The sequence below is a fragment of the Fukomys damarensis genome, unplaced genomic scaffold (assembly GCF_012274545.1).
Source record: "Fukomys damarensis isolate Sample0158 unplaced genomic scaffold, DMR_v1.0_HiC HiC_scaffold_39, whole genome shotgun sequence".
NCBI classification, from domain to species: domain Eukaryota; kingdom Metazoa; phylum Chordata; class Mammalia; order Rodentia; family Bathyergidae; genus Fukomys; species Fukomys damarensis.
In genome coordinates this window covers 97,954,746-97,972,486 of record NW_022900951.1, presented here as the reverse complement: position 1 = coordinate 97,972,486, position 17,741 = coordinate 97,954,746, and the positions used below count along the sequence as shown (strand labels likewise).

The window sequence follows — 17,741 nt, the reverse complement described above, 5'->3', positions numbered from 1 at the left end:
GGACGGGGATGTTGAGTGCGGGGGGGGGGGTCGTGTGGGTGTTTCAAGGGCGCCCGCGCGGCTACCTTCCTTCCTGGGTCTGTTGTCGCGCAGGCCGGGAGCTCCCGCGCAGGCCGGGAGCTCGCGCACACGCCGCCGGGTGATCGCAGACAGGCAGGCAGCCAGAATGCATGTTCTTTAAGACTATTTAAAGGAAGTGATGATAATAGTCAACTAACAAGTATTTACTAATTAATTACTATTAACGAGGTAACTTTTGATGTAGAGGAGGTGAAAAGAGATTAGGAAAGCTTTTGCTTCAAAAATTACATCACATGGTAAGGGCACTGAGAAATTATTATGACCACCATATACCAAGCCAAAGGATCAGACCAGTGGGACAAAAAAAAAAAAAAATCCCAAGCCAAAGAACAAGAAGCCAAGTCTGAATTGCCAGAGATGGGCAAGGTTAATGAGGGCTAGGTGCTCAGCGAAGACTTTCTGGAAGACATAAAGCTTCAGTAGACTAGAAAAACTGGTTAGATTAGAAAAGTACAGTTGAGAATAATGATGGTCTGAGGGAACAAAGTCAGGAGAAAAATCGCAGAGGCACCAAAGTGACATTCATGAAGCACAGTGAAGCCATGGCTGCAACCAACATCAGAAAAAATTTGGTCATTCAAGTGTTATCCTAACTGATTAAAATTTTTTCAAGTGATCCCTTCCTTTGTAAGTTTTCAAGCACTCATATAAAAAACAGTTCAAGTCTAAAATCAGTAAGTAGCCTTTACAAACCCAAACACAATAAGTTAACAGTACTTTTAATATGATTTCATTTTGGTCCTGTAATTAATTCTTGCATAGTAACAGAATCTTAGTTTATTATTTATGTATAATGCAAATTTATTTTTTATTAAATTACTTCATTGTACTTACTAACACCCATTCATATTAATCTTTAACATGTATTGCATTTAAAAGTTAACCAGAATTTTGAAATTATAATTTAAATAACTCAAGCTCTTCATCTGTTAAATGAAGGAGTTACATTAGGTCCCTAGGCTTTAAAGAAATTTAAAAATCAATGAAATATGCTTTTCAAAAAAATCACTGCTCAAAGGCAAAATAGTGAAAATAGATAAAACTTCATATTTGCTCTACTTGAACCATGAGCACGTTACTGTCATTTCATATCTTTACCTCTACAGTGACCACCACCACAGTTTTTTTAGAACAACAAGATCCCAGGAAACATATTTTGAAAAACACAGGATTAGACGATAAGCGTCCTTACAGTTCTACATATCTTCCACTATAAGGAAATTGCTTCAAAGCATTCAGTAAGTGTATATTTATATGTGAATTATATCTTGATAATAATCTTTGAGCCAGAAACTAGTTTTGAAATGTATAAGGACTTCAGTGCGAACCATTATATGAATGGATTATCGTGCTTCCTTGAGAACTGCATAAAGGGAGTACTGAATAATAAAATACTCATTTATTGACATTGCTTACTTTTCCTTTTGGTATTTTGGACCTGGCATCCCAAAGCACCTTCCCTCTCACCACTCACCCTGTCCAAATAGCAGTACCTCATTTCAGCCATCTATTCTAGACACCAATGCACCCTTTTATACCTCTTTCATCTTCAAATTTCTTTGTGCTAGGTTGTATTTCCTCTAAGAATTATTTTCTGCTTAACAACAATTACCTTTACTTGATAAACACTTGAATGGTAATGTGATAATGAATATTATTGATGAATCAATGTTTTATTCTATTCATTTAACATGTTTACATGTTAATATTGACACTTTCTAGATTAAATATATCATTACCACAGTGAGAATTTGAGAACTATTATTGATCAGTAGAGGACACAATTCTGGGCAGGCAGGTTATTCAATTTCCCTCAAATCTTTACACATAGATGGCAGTCTGCTTTTCTTGTGCAGAGAGTACCCTCTTTAAAAACTAAAATAATAATATTCTAGAAACTATTGTGATGATTTACTTTTGTCTCAGTCTACTTAATGGTCCATATATATCTTTGAAAGACATTCTAAATGGAAACATGGTATCCATAGATAGGTCTCTCTTCTTTTCAAGAAGTTTCCATATTTTCCTTCAATTACTGTTTCAAAAAGCTAAAGATTCTTCAGGAAAAAAAATCTTCTTCTTTATAAGTTCCATCAAATTTGGTAAGACAGTTAAGCTTAATTATCTACTTAATTAGACAGGGTTTGTAAAGCACACTCCTGGACATGTCTGGATGAATCATGGAGGTGTAACTTTGGCTACTTTATCTAATGCCTAGACCCTTCCTCTCAGCTCTTGCTTCCCTGCTTGCTTCCTGGTAATCATGAATTGAGCAACTTTACAATGCTCTTCCCATAGAGCCAGCAACCATGGACTGAATCCCCTGAAACTCTCAGCCAAATTAAGCTTCTCCTCCTTTAAATTGTTGATGTCAGGTATTGTCTCTAAGCAATGAGAAAGCTAACTGATAACATGTAAAAAAGAAAGGAATCTGAAATAAATAGGAAAAACAGAACAGAACTTCCCAGATAGGCTTATGGTACAAAAATGGTTTACCTTGTGAAACCTGAAAGTGCTATGTCAGATTATAAATTGTTTCTCTAAACAATACATACGATTATTTTATCTGGTTTGTATTAAAAATAAAGGTCATACTCACTCCTTGTAGAATTTAAATGAACTTGGGTGAAAGTGATGTGGAGGAACCTGGATATTAAATGAAGTTACCTTGAATTTTTTTGTCATGTAGATGGCTGAGATCATTCTAACAACTTGAATTTCCATTTTCCTAGTGATCCATAATCTTTAGTGGATATTGGGTTAAGATAAAGCATATTTTTATCAAACCTGTTTGCATATGCAAGATAATCATTCTCTCTCAACATCATTCAGAAACTAATTATTCCATTATTTGACAAACCAATATTCTAGATTATTGTTAATCCTAGTTTCTTTCAAAAGTTGCCACATAAAGTCATTTCTCTCAAATTCATTCATCAAACTATGATATCTGCACATATTTTGTCACTTTGCACAGAAATCACAATACAGCAAAAACAATACAATGTTGTCCCAACATCAGGGGTAAGTTCTGAAAGAGTATTAGACAAGAAATGCAAGGGCGGCTTAAAAAGATATTGCAATACAAAAAACAAGGAAGTATGGCTTAGAATTGAAGAAAATCAAAATTTACTATTATTTTAGATTACTGCTACCTCCCACATGAAGTGCTTTCTTGGAAATAACAAGGTATTGGTACACTTTTTGATACTCATACCATATCTAAGATGTTTGCTAAATACTATTTCTTCAGAAACAGTTAATGAAAGAAAACTTCAGTAAAAATGCATGCTCAGAAACCCTGTTTTATATTTAATTTCATATCGAATGAACTTATATAGACAACTTATTGTAGATTTTTCAGTAGCAAAGAATTTAAATGCTCTTAATTAAAGGGATTTTGAATAGAAAGATCAGAGAGAGACAGACAGACACATGCCAGATTACCCTCATTGTATAGGTTTTGAATATGGAATATGTGAATTTTATCAGTGACTGGCTGACATAATCTATAAAATGCATTGCTGTATCTCATTGCTAGTGGCATGTGCTAATTGTTACATGTGCCCTGCCACTGTTGAACAGGATCTGTACATGAATCTAAAAAAAGCTTTGTAAAATAAAAAAGAAAGAAAAGAAAGAGAGAGAGAGAGAAAGAACAAAGTAGAGAAAGAAAGAACTAAGTAGAGATATTAATGGCTAAGAATGTCACATTAGAGACTAAGGAATTCATATAAGCAAATATTCTTTGCTAGGAAAACAGTTCACATTCTACACATATGCAATAAATTAACTTCCCCCCCCTTGAAAATACCACATATAAATGACTTCTCCTGTCTCCATATAAGAGCATATACAGAACAATTACATTAGATACATTAAACAATATAAAGGAGATTCATGTAAGCAGAATCCAGTCTTCGGTGTACTGGTGCTAATAATTTTTCAGGAATTCCCCATGTTGTATTTTCGTAGGAATATGACAAATACTTTTATGATTTAATTCTAGAAATAAGTTCACAGTGGACAATAAAGATATCTAGGAAGAAAAAGTTGTTACTGAGCAAACAAAATGGGACAATAATATTCATTTAAGTCAAAGAAAGCTTTCAAGGATAGATTTCTGGCACCTCCAGTTATATCTGATTTTCCTGGTTGTGGATCCCTTGCTTCTGACCTCAGCTTACCTAAATCTTTCTTATCCACAGATATTTCCTCAAGTCTTCCCTTCTCTAGACTTCATTCCATCTTGTACAAAGTCTTCCTAATACTACTATAAAACCAGGATATATCATAAAATATTTTACTTGCTGGTTGTTTAGGTATGATTCTGCATGGGCCTTTATAGTAAGAACAGTTTCTTCTGTTTTAATTTCTGTAACAATACTGAATATTTACTAAAATCCAATGAATGGTGCAAACTCAATGACATACACGAATTCACAGCTCTACCTTAAGATCTGGTTAAACTCTATGAAATAGGAAGTGCAAAAAGCCAAAATGAGAATAATGTAGAACTAATATTACTTTGTGTTAGTCACTTTGCCATTGTTGGGACAAAATACCAGATATCCATAACTTAAAGGAGGAAAGGTTTACTTTGATTCAATTTTTTAGTGGGTTCAATAAATGCATGGTTGGCAGGCTCCAAGGAAGCAACGGCATGGTTGAAGGGCCTGATAGAATAAAGCCGCTCAAATCATGGGAAGCAGAGAGAAAAGGAAAGAGCCAGTGAGAAAGATGTGTGCTCCAGTAGTGCACCCTCAGGCTAAAATGGTCTCCAATTTAGCTGCACCTCATAATAGCAATATTCAGTGGGTTAACCTACTGATGAGCATATTGCTTTCATGATCCAATAACCTTCCTAAACTTATGCATCTAAACACAAGATTTTTGGAGGATATTTTACCTCTCAATCATAACATTCTGCCATTGGCCCCAACAGGTTCACATCCATCTAATTATGCAAAATATATTAAATCCATGTCAAGAGTTGTCAAGGTCTTAACAGTTCCAGGATTGCTAAAAAGTCCAAGTCCAAAATCTTCTCTGAGACTTAAGTTAAACTTTTAGCAGTAAGACCTTATAAAAATAATGAGTGTTAAATAGTTCTAACATACAATGGCACAGGATAAACGTTCCCATTCTGAAAGGGAGTAATAGGAAAATAGAAAGGAATAGGAGCAAAACAGAACCAAATTCAGCAGGGCAAACATTAAACCCCATTGATCCATGTCCAGCACCCAGGGTATGTGATGGCAAGATATGAATTCAAAATACATTGAACAGCCCTGATTCTAGGATCTTTTTGGTTGCAACCTACATGGCCACTTGGGCTGCCTTTACTTGGTGCCTCAGAATTTCCTCGGTAAACATTTCATGTTCCTGGCCTCTCCAACTTCCTAGGGTCTCCAGTGGACCTTCAGTTTCACTCTCACAGCTTTATACATCACCATCTCAGGTTCAATTGCTCACCTCCTCAGGTTTTCCTTTGAAATCTAGGTTGAAGCCTCAATGACCTTAAAATGTACTCTTCATGCTTATATAATTGGTACCATATGAATTATGCCAAAGCCTGCTGCCATCTCAAGTAGTAGCTGGACCCCTTAAACCATGGCTATTGTGGCCTCTGAGTGGCTATATTGCTGAACTTAGTGTTTCACTTCCCTACACAGTTCTGAGTGAAGATGGCAGCTTGAGGTTCTCTTCTTCAAGCAATATCTTTCCAAGGGGTTGACTCTTTTAGATCCTGGATCCTGCAATGGGTGAAGACTAGCCAGTTCCTGAGATGTCCTCAAGTGAACTTATTTATTATCCTGGTATAAAGTACTTGGCTCCTTTTTAATGGCACTAATCTTTTCAGCAACCACACTTTCCTTGGCTCCAACTTTACAAACGCTTCTTTTCTTGCCAAGATACAAATTTTCACATATTTCTGCTCTGCTTTTTGCCTCTAATTCTCATTGCAAACCTGGCTAAAAGCAGCCAGAAGTATTCATGCCACTGCCTGAAATTCAGGCTGCCTTAAAATCTCCTCTACCAGATCAATTAGTTCACCAACTATAAATTTAGCCTGATACAAACTTGTAGGATATGGAAAAAATGTAGACATTTGTCATAATGTAATATCAATGGGCCTAACCCAATTGCCTATAGAGTTTTCATTTCTATCTAAAACCTCAAAAGCCTAGCCTTCCTCTCAGCATTCTGGATTTTTGAGCTCTAACCAGCATTACCCATCAAGATCTCCTTATAAGCTTTTAGGCTTTCATTTGACTGATTCTCCAAATATTTCTTAAATCCTCCTTCAAATTAGTTCCAAAGGCTTCTGAATCACATGATCTGGTACAACCAGAGACGCAGTCCCACTTCTATAAGATGTTCTATATCCAGTGCTGGAGAAAATACCTCACACCCACAATTTAAAGCGGGGGAGGTTATTTCTCTTTTGTTTTCAGAAGTTCCATTCATGATTGGATTACTCTAAGACAAGAATATCATGGGAGAAGGGCATAGCTTCTTGATTTGTGGAAACCAGGAAGCAGAGCAGAACAGTACTAGAAAAGAAAAGGCCAGAGAACAAATATTATGCCTAAGGTCATGCTTCCTTTACTCACCCAGACACTCCCAGAAGTATGTTTTGCTAATCTGCTAGACAGCTTCCAAGCCAGTCAGTTTGAAAAGTAAGCTTAAAGGTCATATTTGTAGCACACAAGAGGTTGCACAAAATCTTAGTCTTACTTCCAGTAGAACTGCAAGTAGTTTGACTCACTCCCCTGCCTTCAGGCAGATGAATACTTAACTCTGTTCTCTTACTAAAAAACATAGAAATAGACAAATCTGACCTAAGATATCCAACCCAATATCATACTTCCCTTATTAGTTAAAATGTCTTATCTTTTATAATATGAAATCTCACAATGAATTCATGTTGTTATCTCAAACATATAGTGATTCCTCTGATTTCTTTTTAACTGAAATTCACAGATTCAGTTTTATATTATGCTGCAAAAGCTAAAATAAATGGTCATGCTGGTTCGGTAATTCAGAACAATCGTTAAGTCCTCTTTGTGCTAAACCTCTAATCTTCACCAGTTAAAACGAGCTCTGAACATATTCATAAAGAAAAGGAAATTCACAATATGTTCTCTCCACCTACACCTCCACTTCTCTGTTAAAATACAACTACACATTGGCACGGCATCTTAATAAATTATAATTCAGGCCACCAAAACATTAAAACCCTTTCAACCTTAGACTCTGCCAAAAATCAGGCCAAAATGTTATGTTTACTTGTGTTTATCAAGATAAACTCTTAAACTGTAAAACTATGGGCACTGAATCAGAGATGAAAGTCCTTTAGTCTCCATTTTTCCTATTAAACTTATAATATCTGAAAATATTTTTCTAAGCAAAAATATTTACTTTCAACCCATGTTTAGAGAATGCTTTTTAATATTACTTTTCATCTACAGGCACAAAGGGGGAAATTCCACTGCCATTACTTGGTCTTGCCCTTAACAATGTTACAAAATACTTAAAAACTCTCTTAGCAAAAGCATACATACCAGAATAATTCCTCAATTTAAATACTTGTTATAATATGAATGAAAAACACTCATAAAATAGGCTCCATTTCCATTTTAATTAGTTTCATTGAATACATTTATCCTCCTCATGCATAGTTTTGTTTTCTGTAGTTTTAATTATCTACAATCAAGAGGTCTGAAAATGTTAAATGGAAAATTAAAGAAATAAATAATTCATAGGTTAAATGACATGCTGTTTTGATTGGTGTGATGAAATCTAGTGCTGTTCTGTTTTACCCCACCCAGGATGTAAATCATCAATTTGTCCAGCATATCCATGCTGTATATGCTATTCTACTCATTATTAGTTAGTAGCTTTCTCTGTTATCAGGTTGATTGTCACAGCAACACAGTCCTGTATTCAAGTAACACTTTTTTACTTAATAATAACTCCAATGTGCAAGAGTAGTGATACTGGCAATTCAGGTAAAGAGAAGTCATAACGTGATTTCTTTAGTTTCCTTTAAGTGTAAAATAAATTCTTTAATTGTAAATGTGAAATTGCTCAAATGTATAAGAAAAAAACTGGTGAAGTTGCTACAACCTATAGCAAGAAGTAAAACAAATTTTGGCTAGTTTTGCTCTCAAACCTCAAGCTACAAAATAATATGTTTCATGAGTCGAGTCAAGGTTCTAGAGAGGAATAAAACCAGTTGAAAATGTATGTATATGGGTTTTTGTGTGTGTGTGGTGGGGTAAAATTAGAACACAAGATATATTAGATTAGCTGACATAATCAGAGACTGAATAATTAGTTCTACAATGGCCATATCAGGCTGAAGAAATAGATATCAAATTGAAGAAGCTGGAAGTCTTAGAATAAGAGGGACCAATGATAAAGTTTAAATTCAAGACTAAAGGCTTAGAATTCCCCCAGAGAGTTTCAGATGAAAAATCTACATTCGAATGTTAATGAAACTGGAGAAGATGTCCATGGGTGATGGCAGTAGCAAAAATCATGATCACTCAAGAGCAGTCAAAGATATACAGGTATGGGACCTTTTTCCTTATTTTACTTTTTCTTCTGTCTGGGCCCTTTGCCCATTAGATCATCAGATCTAAGCTCAGAATAGGTCTTCCTCAATCAGTTCATTGACCCACATGTCAACTGTCTCTGGAAACACTCTCACAGACAAACCCAGAAATGTAATTTACCCATTTTCTAGGTGTCTTTCAATCCAATCAGGCTGACAACCATATTAAGGATTACACTCATAAAACAAAACTCACCAATTGTTTTTTGAGGAGATAATAACTTTTTTCTTATACTACAGAGGTTCTCTCCCTATGGCAGCACCCCAATAAACTTATCATAGATGAAAATATCCTAAGTTGAATAGATAAAGAAAATGTAGTATTTATATACAATGGAGTACTACTCTGCCACAAAGAACAATAAACTTTAAGCACTGGTAAGTAAATGGATGTACCTTCACACCATACTATTCAGAGAAATAACTCAGACACATAATCTTGAATATTGCATAGTTTCTCTTTTTGTAGGGTGGTTGAGACAAGGTCTCACTATGTAGTTCAGGCTGAACTTGAACTCGCTATGTAGCCCAGGCTGGTCTTGAACTCATAGTGATCTTCCTGCCACAGATTCCTGAGTGCTGGGATTACAGACCACCACATCCCTCTTGCTTAGTTTCTCTTATGTAAGAAATCCAAAATGTAAATGACAGCAAAATAAATGATAGATAATGAAAAGTAGGCAGATATTTTTTTTCAAACTGGAAAGGGAATATGGGATAGAGAAAGGGGATACTGGGGAGAGAAAATGAATGGAACAAAAGAATTGAAGGAAGAAATGGAAATAGAACTTTTGAAAATGGAAAGGGAAACGAGCTAGGCGCAGGGAAGGATGGGTGTAGGGGAGAAAAAAGAATTAATGTGTGTTATGTACTTATATCAACTCCTTGTGATAAAAATATCCATTATGTACTGTAAACACATACTAATAAAATAAATAAGTAATGCTACATAAAAAAGAAAATATCCTAAATTGAAAACGCATTTAAAAAACACCTAAACTACCAAACATCATAGTTTAATCTAAACCACCTTAATGAACTTAGAATATTTATGTCAACCTACAGTTGGAAAGCTAATCTAACTTAAAAATTATTTTATAATAAAATATTGGAAATCTCACGTATTTTATTAAATATTTGTATCCAAACAATGCTAGTAACACAATGCACCCCACAGCACCAGCAGTTTCTCCTAGTGATGCAATTGTACTGGCTGACTGAGAAATGTGGCTTGGTACTACTACTTAGCATCACAAAAGATTAACCCAGTATATATCACTAGCCAGGCAAAAGATCAAAATTTTTCTCACACAATTTTACATTTGGAAAATCAATAAGGAACCATCATGAATCAAGTATTATCCATATATTTTTATAATTCCATTTCATTTTCAGTTAGTGTTTAATTTTACAGTACCTGATCTACAAATTAAATTCTATCGTAGGTATAAATTTGTATGAAAAATACACTATACATAGGGTTTGGTACGCTATATGGTTTCAGGTATCCACTAGGGTGTCTGGAACTTATCTCTTATGATCATGAGTGAATATTGTATATATTTAGTAAGCTTCTACTTGCATACCTACGAATGTATTATGCACATGGGGAAATCAAAAAAGAAAGACATTGCCTTCATCAGTAAAGTATCTCCAGTATTGTAAGGAAGATGAGACTTTTACACAGAACAGATAAAAAACTATTATATTCTTTAAATTAGAGCACAGAGATCTACTCCTTGACCAAGTACCCTTGACCATATGTGTATATCTTCAAATATCCTATGAGGGCATCTTCGAAAAAGCTATATTCATTTCAATTGTACTTGCATCCATGAAGTCAATTATATTATGAATTTGAAGGAAAAGAAAATAATGCCAGAAGTGTGCAATACTTACAGTAAGTGAAAACATTTAAAATGCTATTCTGATCATCTCTCCCATTGCTAGACACAACACTGGACACTCACAACTTAAAGGGGGAATTGAAGGGGCTCATAGTTCAGGAGATTCGGCCCTGGCTCCAAGACAGGAATGTCATGATGGAAGGGTGTGGTGGAGAAAGAAGCTCAGTTCATGGCAGTCAAGAAGTAGAGTAGGGAAACAGTGCTGGAGAAAAACAGGCAGTCCTTTGAGGTTAAATACAGCCATACAAGTAGTTCTGGACAAGGAATGTGACCATCAAAGCCAGTTGGGAATTTGCTTTATTCTCATTCTTTGTGAAGATATTCATTGAAGTACATGTAGAGAGAGCAGTGTCAAAAGACAAAGGAGAAGCAATAAGTTTGGGTCTCTGCTTAAAAAGCAGTGTTCTCATACATACCTGCAATGGATGTATAGTAGGAGCAAAAACCTTTGATTTTGCTAATAGAGATTTTTAATTTTGTCCAACATGATTTATTTTATCTAGATAGATATGGAAGTTTATCCTAAAAAATAAGTTTGAATATGCATAATCTTAGTTCAGAATAATTCTGGTAAATTAGAAACAACCTAAAAGGATTTTGAAATTACACAATGTATATCCATATAAAGTAATACTATGCAACCACTAAAATTATACAATTTCTCCTCAAAATACACATGGATGTTTAAATTTTTTAAATTACTATAGTAAAAACACATTTCCATTAAAGCCCAACAAAACAGAGTACTCTCACTAACTTCATCCTTCTTGCTACTTTCTCAAGCAATTCTGAAAATCCTCTTTTGTGAATGTCTTTATGAGATGTGATTAAAAAATACAGTGAAAAAAATGGAAATAAAGTGTTTGTAAATGGGGAGGGGAGGAGGGCGTGAAGGGAGGGCAGGGACAAGGGGAAAAAATGAGAACCAAGACCTGTCATGTACAGGTACAAGATCCCAATGATGAATGTAACTGTATTGTATACCTAAAATGTACCAATAAACTCAATTAAAAAATATAGTGAATGTTGTTACCAAGTGCCATCCAACAGAAATGCAGGCTCATAAACACATTACAATGTGTCTTTATTCACTTTATTCACCAGATCTTGAACTGTGTGAATTCTGGCACCTCTCAAAGTCAAAATGACCATGAAATGATAATGTTTTGAATTAATTCAGGACATTAAGATAGACATGACAGTGCGACTAAAAACACACAGAAAACAAAACTTTCAGAACTGCTTGAGAAAGTGGTAAAGAAGTACGGCATAAGTGTGTTTGAAGCAAGGGGGAATATTTTGAGGGACATTAATGGTAATGTTTGTTTTACAGTAACAATTTAAAAAATTTAATATTCACTGCATTTCTCAATCACATCTTGTATTTTACTTGAGTTTACTGACAAGAAGAGCTATATGCGACATATTATTGACAGAGATTAAACAATTGACAGAACCATGTTCAGAATAAACCATTTTTATAAATACATGGAAGTCATATACTCAAATCAAAATGTTAACAATGGCTAACAAAATTTTTGACAGCTACTCCACAGACAAAGGATAAACATCTAGAATATATAAAGAACTAAAAAAAATCAGGCTCACAAATTTAAAGATCCAATAAAAAAATGGGCACCTTAAGAGAATAGACACTTCTCAGAGGCAGAAGTATGATTGGCCAATAAATACACAAAAAGTATTCAATGTCACCGACCATTTGAGAAATGAAAATTAAAATAGCATTAAGATTGCATTTTGCCCCTAAAAAATGGCTACCATCAAGAAATTAACCAATAATAAATGGTGATAAGGCTGAAGGGAGAAAAGAACCCTTCTTCATTGTTGTGAGAGTGTAAAATAATACAGCCTCATGGAGATTCTTCAAAAAATAAAAATAGAAATTCCATTTGACCCAGCTATTCCCCTTTTAGGTATCTTCCCAAAAGAGTTAAAAACATCAGACCACAGTGATATATGTATACCCATGTTTATAGCAGTATAATTTGTAATAGCTAAATCTTGGAAACAGCTTTTATGTCAATGAACAGAAGAATGAATAAAGGAAATGTAGTAATTATACATAATGGAGTACTGTTCTGCCATAAAGAAAGATAAACTTAAGGATTTTTAGGAAAACTATATATTTTTAGGATGCACTATAAGACCATAATTTTAAGTGAAACAAGTCAAGAGACACAAGCTTGAACATCACCTTTCCGCTTATATGGAAATGCTGATATGTAAATAAAGTGTGAAATAAAAGACAGACACAATAATAGAAAAAAGAGAGAGAAAGTTAGTGTATTCTATGTTTTTTGGCTATTTAGGTTATTGAGCTTTATTTTATTTATTTATTTATTTATTTTTTGGTACGGAGGATCAAACTCGGGATCTTGCGCTTGCGAGGCAAGGAGCGGAACCACTGACCTAAATCTCCAGTCCTATTTAATTTTTATTTTCACTCCAATATGGTGTGAGAGCTCACTTTGCAGTATTTCCGTTTCTTTGGATATGTTAAAGCATTTATTGTCCTTATGAACATGGTCTACTTTGAATAAACAAATTCCCAGAATGGGAAAATCTATGAAGATAGTAGTTAAGTGGTTGCCTAGATTTAGAGGGGAGGGATTGGTAGGTGACATCTAGTGGATAGAGTGTTTTGTTTTGGGGTAACAAAAGTGATCTAAATTTGAGTGTAGTCTTGGTTGTATAATTCTGACAATATTGCTAAAATCTACTAAATTATGCACTTTAACATTGTAAACTGCATGGTATGCAAATTTTAGTTCACATAGCTGTTATTCTAAATTTTAAAAACACGGTTATCACTAGTTGACAGGCATATGACTTTTTCTTTATCTGTCTCTGCATGTTTATCTAAAATGAATGTTTTACCTGAGTAATGCTAAAAAATTAATTTTTGAAATGAATGAGGTCATTGCTAATTCAAAGACCACATCGATTTGATGTATTTTAAGAAATTACGATTTTTCTTTTCCCTATACAGCTAGGAAATAAAAACTATCTTCATTTAAACAGATATAAAGAAAAGTTTTTAAATTAAAATAAAATAAATAAATCCACCTTAGAGAATACAGATCTTCAGCATAAAATGGATTAAGTCTGATTTATTTCCTTTCATTTTTGTAGCAGATGGGTAGCTGCTCTTTTCCTCACAAACCTCCTGTTACAAGTGGGAGATTCAAGCCAAGCCCCCCAGGGGTGATTTTTAATCATTTATGGTGAGCTATGGAGAAGAGATACTATTGATGTGCAACTCACTGAAGCATTCAACCCTCCCTTTTCACCTTCATCTTGCTTCTACTTCAAATTTCAGATACTAGCTTCATTAAGAAAGGTTATTATAATGAAACAGGAAGCTTTTATTTGTTTTTCCAATTTTTATTAGTACATCTTTGCAGTGTGTGTTTAATTCCTTGTGTGCAGTTGGTACATGTACATAAACATCTTAATTCCTTTTTTCATCTTTTTCCCTGTTCTCTCTCCATCCCTTGATCTCCTTCCCATTTGAGAAAGATCTTTCTCCCTATGTCTATAAGCTCTTTTATTTTGATTTTTACATATATTTTAGATTTATTATATAAGAGAAATCATGCGATAGAGAAGCTTGTTTGTCTGGTTCACTTAACTTAACATTGTGGTGTTAAGGTGCATCCATTCTCCTAAAACTGACACATGATTATCTTTCTTTAGGGCAGAGTAATACTCCATTGTGTGTTGATACAACATTTTCTATATTCACTCATCTGTTGATTGAAATACAGGCTGTTTCCAATATAGCTATTATGAATTGTACTATGAAAAACATTGGTATGAATGTATCACTGTGATTTGATGTCTTTAACTCTTTTGGAAAGATACCTAGGAGGGGAATAACTTGGTCAAACAAAATTTTGAGTTTTAGATTTTTGAGGAAGCTCTATAGTGATTTCCATAATGGTTTAGCAGTTTACATTTCTACCAACAATATAGATGAGTTCCCTTTTCCCTGCAGCCCCATCAGCATTTGCTATTATTTAATTTTTTGATGATGACTGTTATTTCTGTGATAAAATGAAATCTCAGTATTGTTTTAATATGTTTCTCTAATTGCTCCGGTTATTAAGCATTTCTTCATGTACTTCTTGGACATCTGTACTTATTTTGTGAAGTGTTTGTTGATATTACTTGTCCATTTTTTGATTAGGTTTCCATCAAAGGGGTCTAATTTTTGTGAGTTTTTCATATATTGCAGATATTCATCCTCCATCAGAGGACTAGCTGGAGAAATGTTTGGCCCATTCTTTTGGTTTTCTTTTCACTCTGTTGGTTGTCTATTTTGCTGTGCAGAAGCTTTTCAAATTATATTTCTCTGTGCAGCCAGTCTTCTCATCCAGAAGGCCTTGCTTATGTCTATGACTTCAAGTGTTTGTGAACCAAATTATTCATGAACTAAGGTACTGTATTAAAGAGCTATGTTTCCTCTAGTTTGTTTGCAGTCCCTTTGTCAAAGATCAAATAGCTCAACATGCTTCAAGCTGTTTGTGCATGCTGTAATGTTCCACTGAACCGGATGTCTGTTTTGTGTCAATACCATGCTATTTATATCAAATCATTTTGTAATATAACTTAAAGTTCAGGAATGTGATGCCTCCCGTTGTGCTTTTGTTATCTATGATTGCTTTTACTATTCTATGCTCTTCTGGTTTCACATAAATTTGAGGATTGTCTTTTCAAGTTCTTTGAAGAATGCTGCTTGCATTTTGATTGGAATTACATTAATTTATATATCAATTTTGGGACAATGGCTATTTTGATTAGGTAGGTCCTACTTATCTAGGAACAGATGATGTCTTTTCATTTATTGATGTCCACTTCAGTTTCCTTTTTTAAAGTACTGGAGTTTTCATTGTAGATGTCTTTCACTTTCTCAGTTAGGTTAATTTCTAAGTATTTAATTTTACTTGGTGCTATTGGGAATATTTTTTCCTAATTTCTTTCTCAGTGGATTCATCATTAGTGTACAGGGATATTATTGATTTTTGTGCATTGATTTTTATATTGTCCTATCTTAGTGAATTTGGATATTGATTCTCAAAATTATTTGGTAGATTTTTGGCTCTTCTATGTAGAGAATCATATCATCTGCAAATAATGATGATCTGACTTTTTCCTTTTCTATATGTATTCCTTTTGTTTTTCTTTCCTAATGTCTCTTGCAAATGTTTCAAATATTGTGTTGGCCTGGAATGATGGTAGTAGAGATCCTTTCATCCTTGTCCTGTTCCTGATATTAGAGGGAAAGTTTTCAGATTTTCTCTATTTAATATGATGTCAGCAATAGGTTTATCATAAGTGGCTCTTATCTGATACCTATTTTATTATCATTTTATCATGCAAGGATTTTGGATTTTGTCAGAAGCTTTTGCTGTGTTTATTAATATGATTACGTGATGTTTATCCTTGCCTCTTTTTTATGTGATACATTACATTTATTAATTTGTGTATGTTGAGCCATCCTTGCATCTCTGGAATGAAGCCTACTTGGTCTTGATGCATGATCATTTTAATGATTCATTGCATCCTGTTTGCCTGTATATTGTTGAGGGTTGTTGCATCTATATTCATGAAAGAGATCGGTTTATAGTTGTCTTTTTTGTTTATCCTTGTCTAGTTTTGGAAGCAGGCTAATGTTAGTTACAGGAATGACTTGGGGATTTCTCCTTCCATTTTAACTTTGTTAAAGAGCTTAGGGAGTATTGGTGTTAGATCTTTCTGAAGTTTTCATAAAATCCATCAGTGAAACATCTGGACCCAGGCTTTTCTCAGTTGGTAGGTTTTTCATTACTGCTTAAATTTCACTGCCTGTCATTGGGTTAGTCATGGTTTTTAAATCTCCTTGGATCCATTTTAGTAATTTACGTGTATCTAGGAATCTATCCATTTTTAAAGCCTCCAATTTGCTGGTATACAGGTTTGCAATGTAGTTGTTAATAATTTTTTTATTTTTACTTTGGTAGTGTCTGTTGTTACTTTACCTTTTTATTTCTTATTGAATAGATTTGGCTCTCTTCTTTGCTTTTGTGTTTATATTGGGAAAGGGTTTGTCTATTATGCTTATTCTTTCAAAGAATCAATTCAATTCATTGATTCTTTGTATTTTGTGTTGGTCTATATTTCATTGTGTTCTGCATCAGTCTTATAAGTTTTTTTTTTCTTGTACTGGATTTCTATTTAGAGTGTTCTTGTTTTTCTAGGACCTTGAAGAGCATTGTTAAGTTCATTATTTTGGTGTGCTCTGTTTTTGTGATGTGGGCATGTACAGCTATAAACTACCCTCTTAGGACTGCTTTTATTGTGCCCCATATAATTTAGTATGTTTTACTGGCATTATCATTTAGTTCTAGAAACAGGTAGGTAGCTTTTAATAGGTATAAAATTTCTTTTTACTTAAGAGACCTATATTACTGAATCTTCTTATCGGGGTGACAATTTATAATCCATTTCGTGTCACATTTCACTACTGATTCCTATGGATGGAGAGTGAGTGATTGTAGGAGTCGCCTGCATCCCCAGAGATAATAGGACTTGTAATTATGAGTTGACAGGTACTCACAGTTACTTTGAGTCTTTCATTTACCATTGTTGCCTGCAAAAAAATCAGAAATGCCAGTAAAATTGATATACTACAAAGAAGTTCATAGGGGCCATGCTAGGAAATATTCTGTTTTGACCAGCAAATTTTTATCTAAACTTTACACATTGAAATATCCATGTTCCTATGGAGACAGCTGAGGTAAATGGAGAAATACCTAACACTTTCCAACAAACAGTAATTAAGCACTTTCTATATGCTTGGTACTCTGCTAGATTACCAGGATATCATGAGGAATTAAAATAAACATGATTTCAGTCTTCTTGGAAATTAAAAATGACAACACAAGATAATAATAGTAAAAACCAAAATGTATACAAAGTGTTGTGAGCCTTTAGTAATGAAGCGTTCTGGGTGTGAAGCGGATATGTGATATATGCAGGTCATTTTCTTGGTATCGTGAAGAATGGGTGAAAAAAATAAAACTTCAGAGATTGAACTAACTGCACTTACAGCTACTAAACAATGAAGC

General features: G+C 34.2%; 1 long non-coding RNA gene across 1 annotated transcript in view; it reads right to left on the bottom strand.

Annotated features, from left to right (window-relative positions):
- LOC104855650 overlaps nt 1–17,265 on the bottom strand; it is a 132,527-nt gene extending 115,262 nt beyond the window's left edge. The window contains exon 1 of the long non-coding RNA XR_778443.2: nt 17,231–17,265. This is a non-coding gene — a long non-coding RNA (uncharacterized LOC104855650). The remainder of the gene's footprint in view (nt 1–17,230) is intronic.
- Nucleotides 17,266–17,741: the final 476 nt, after the last annotated feature.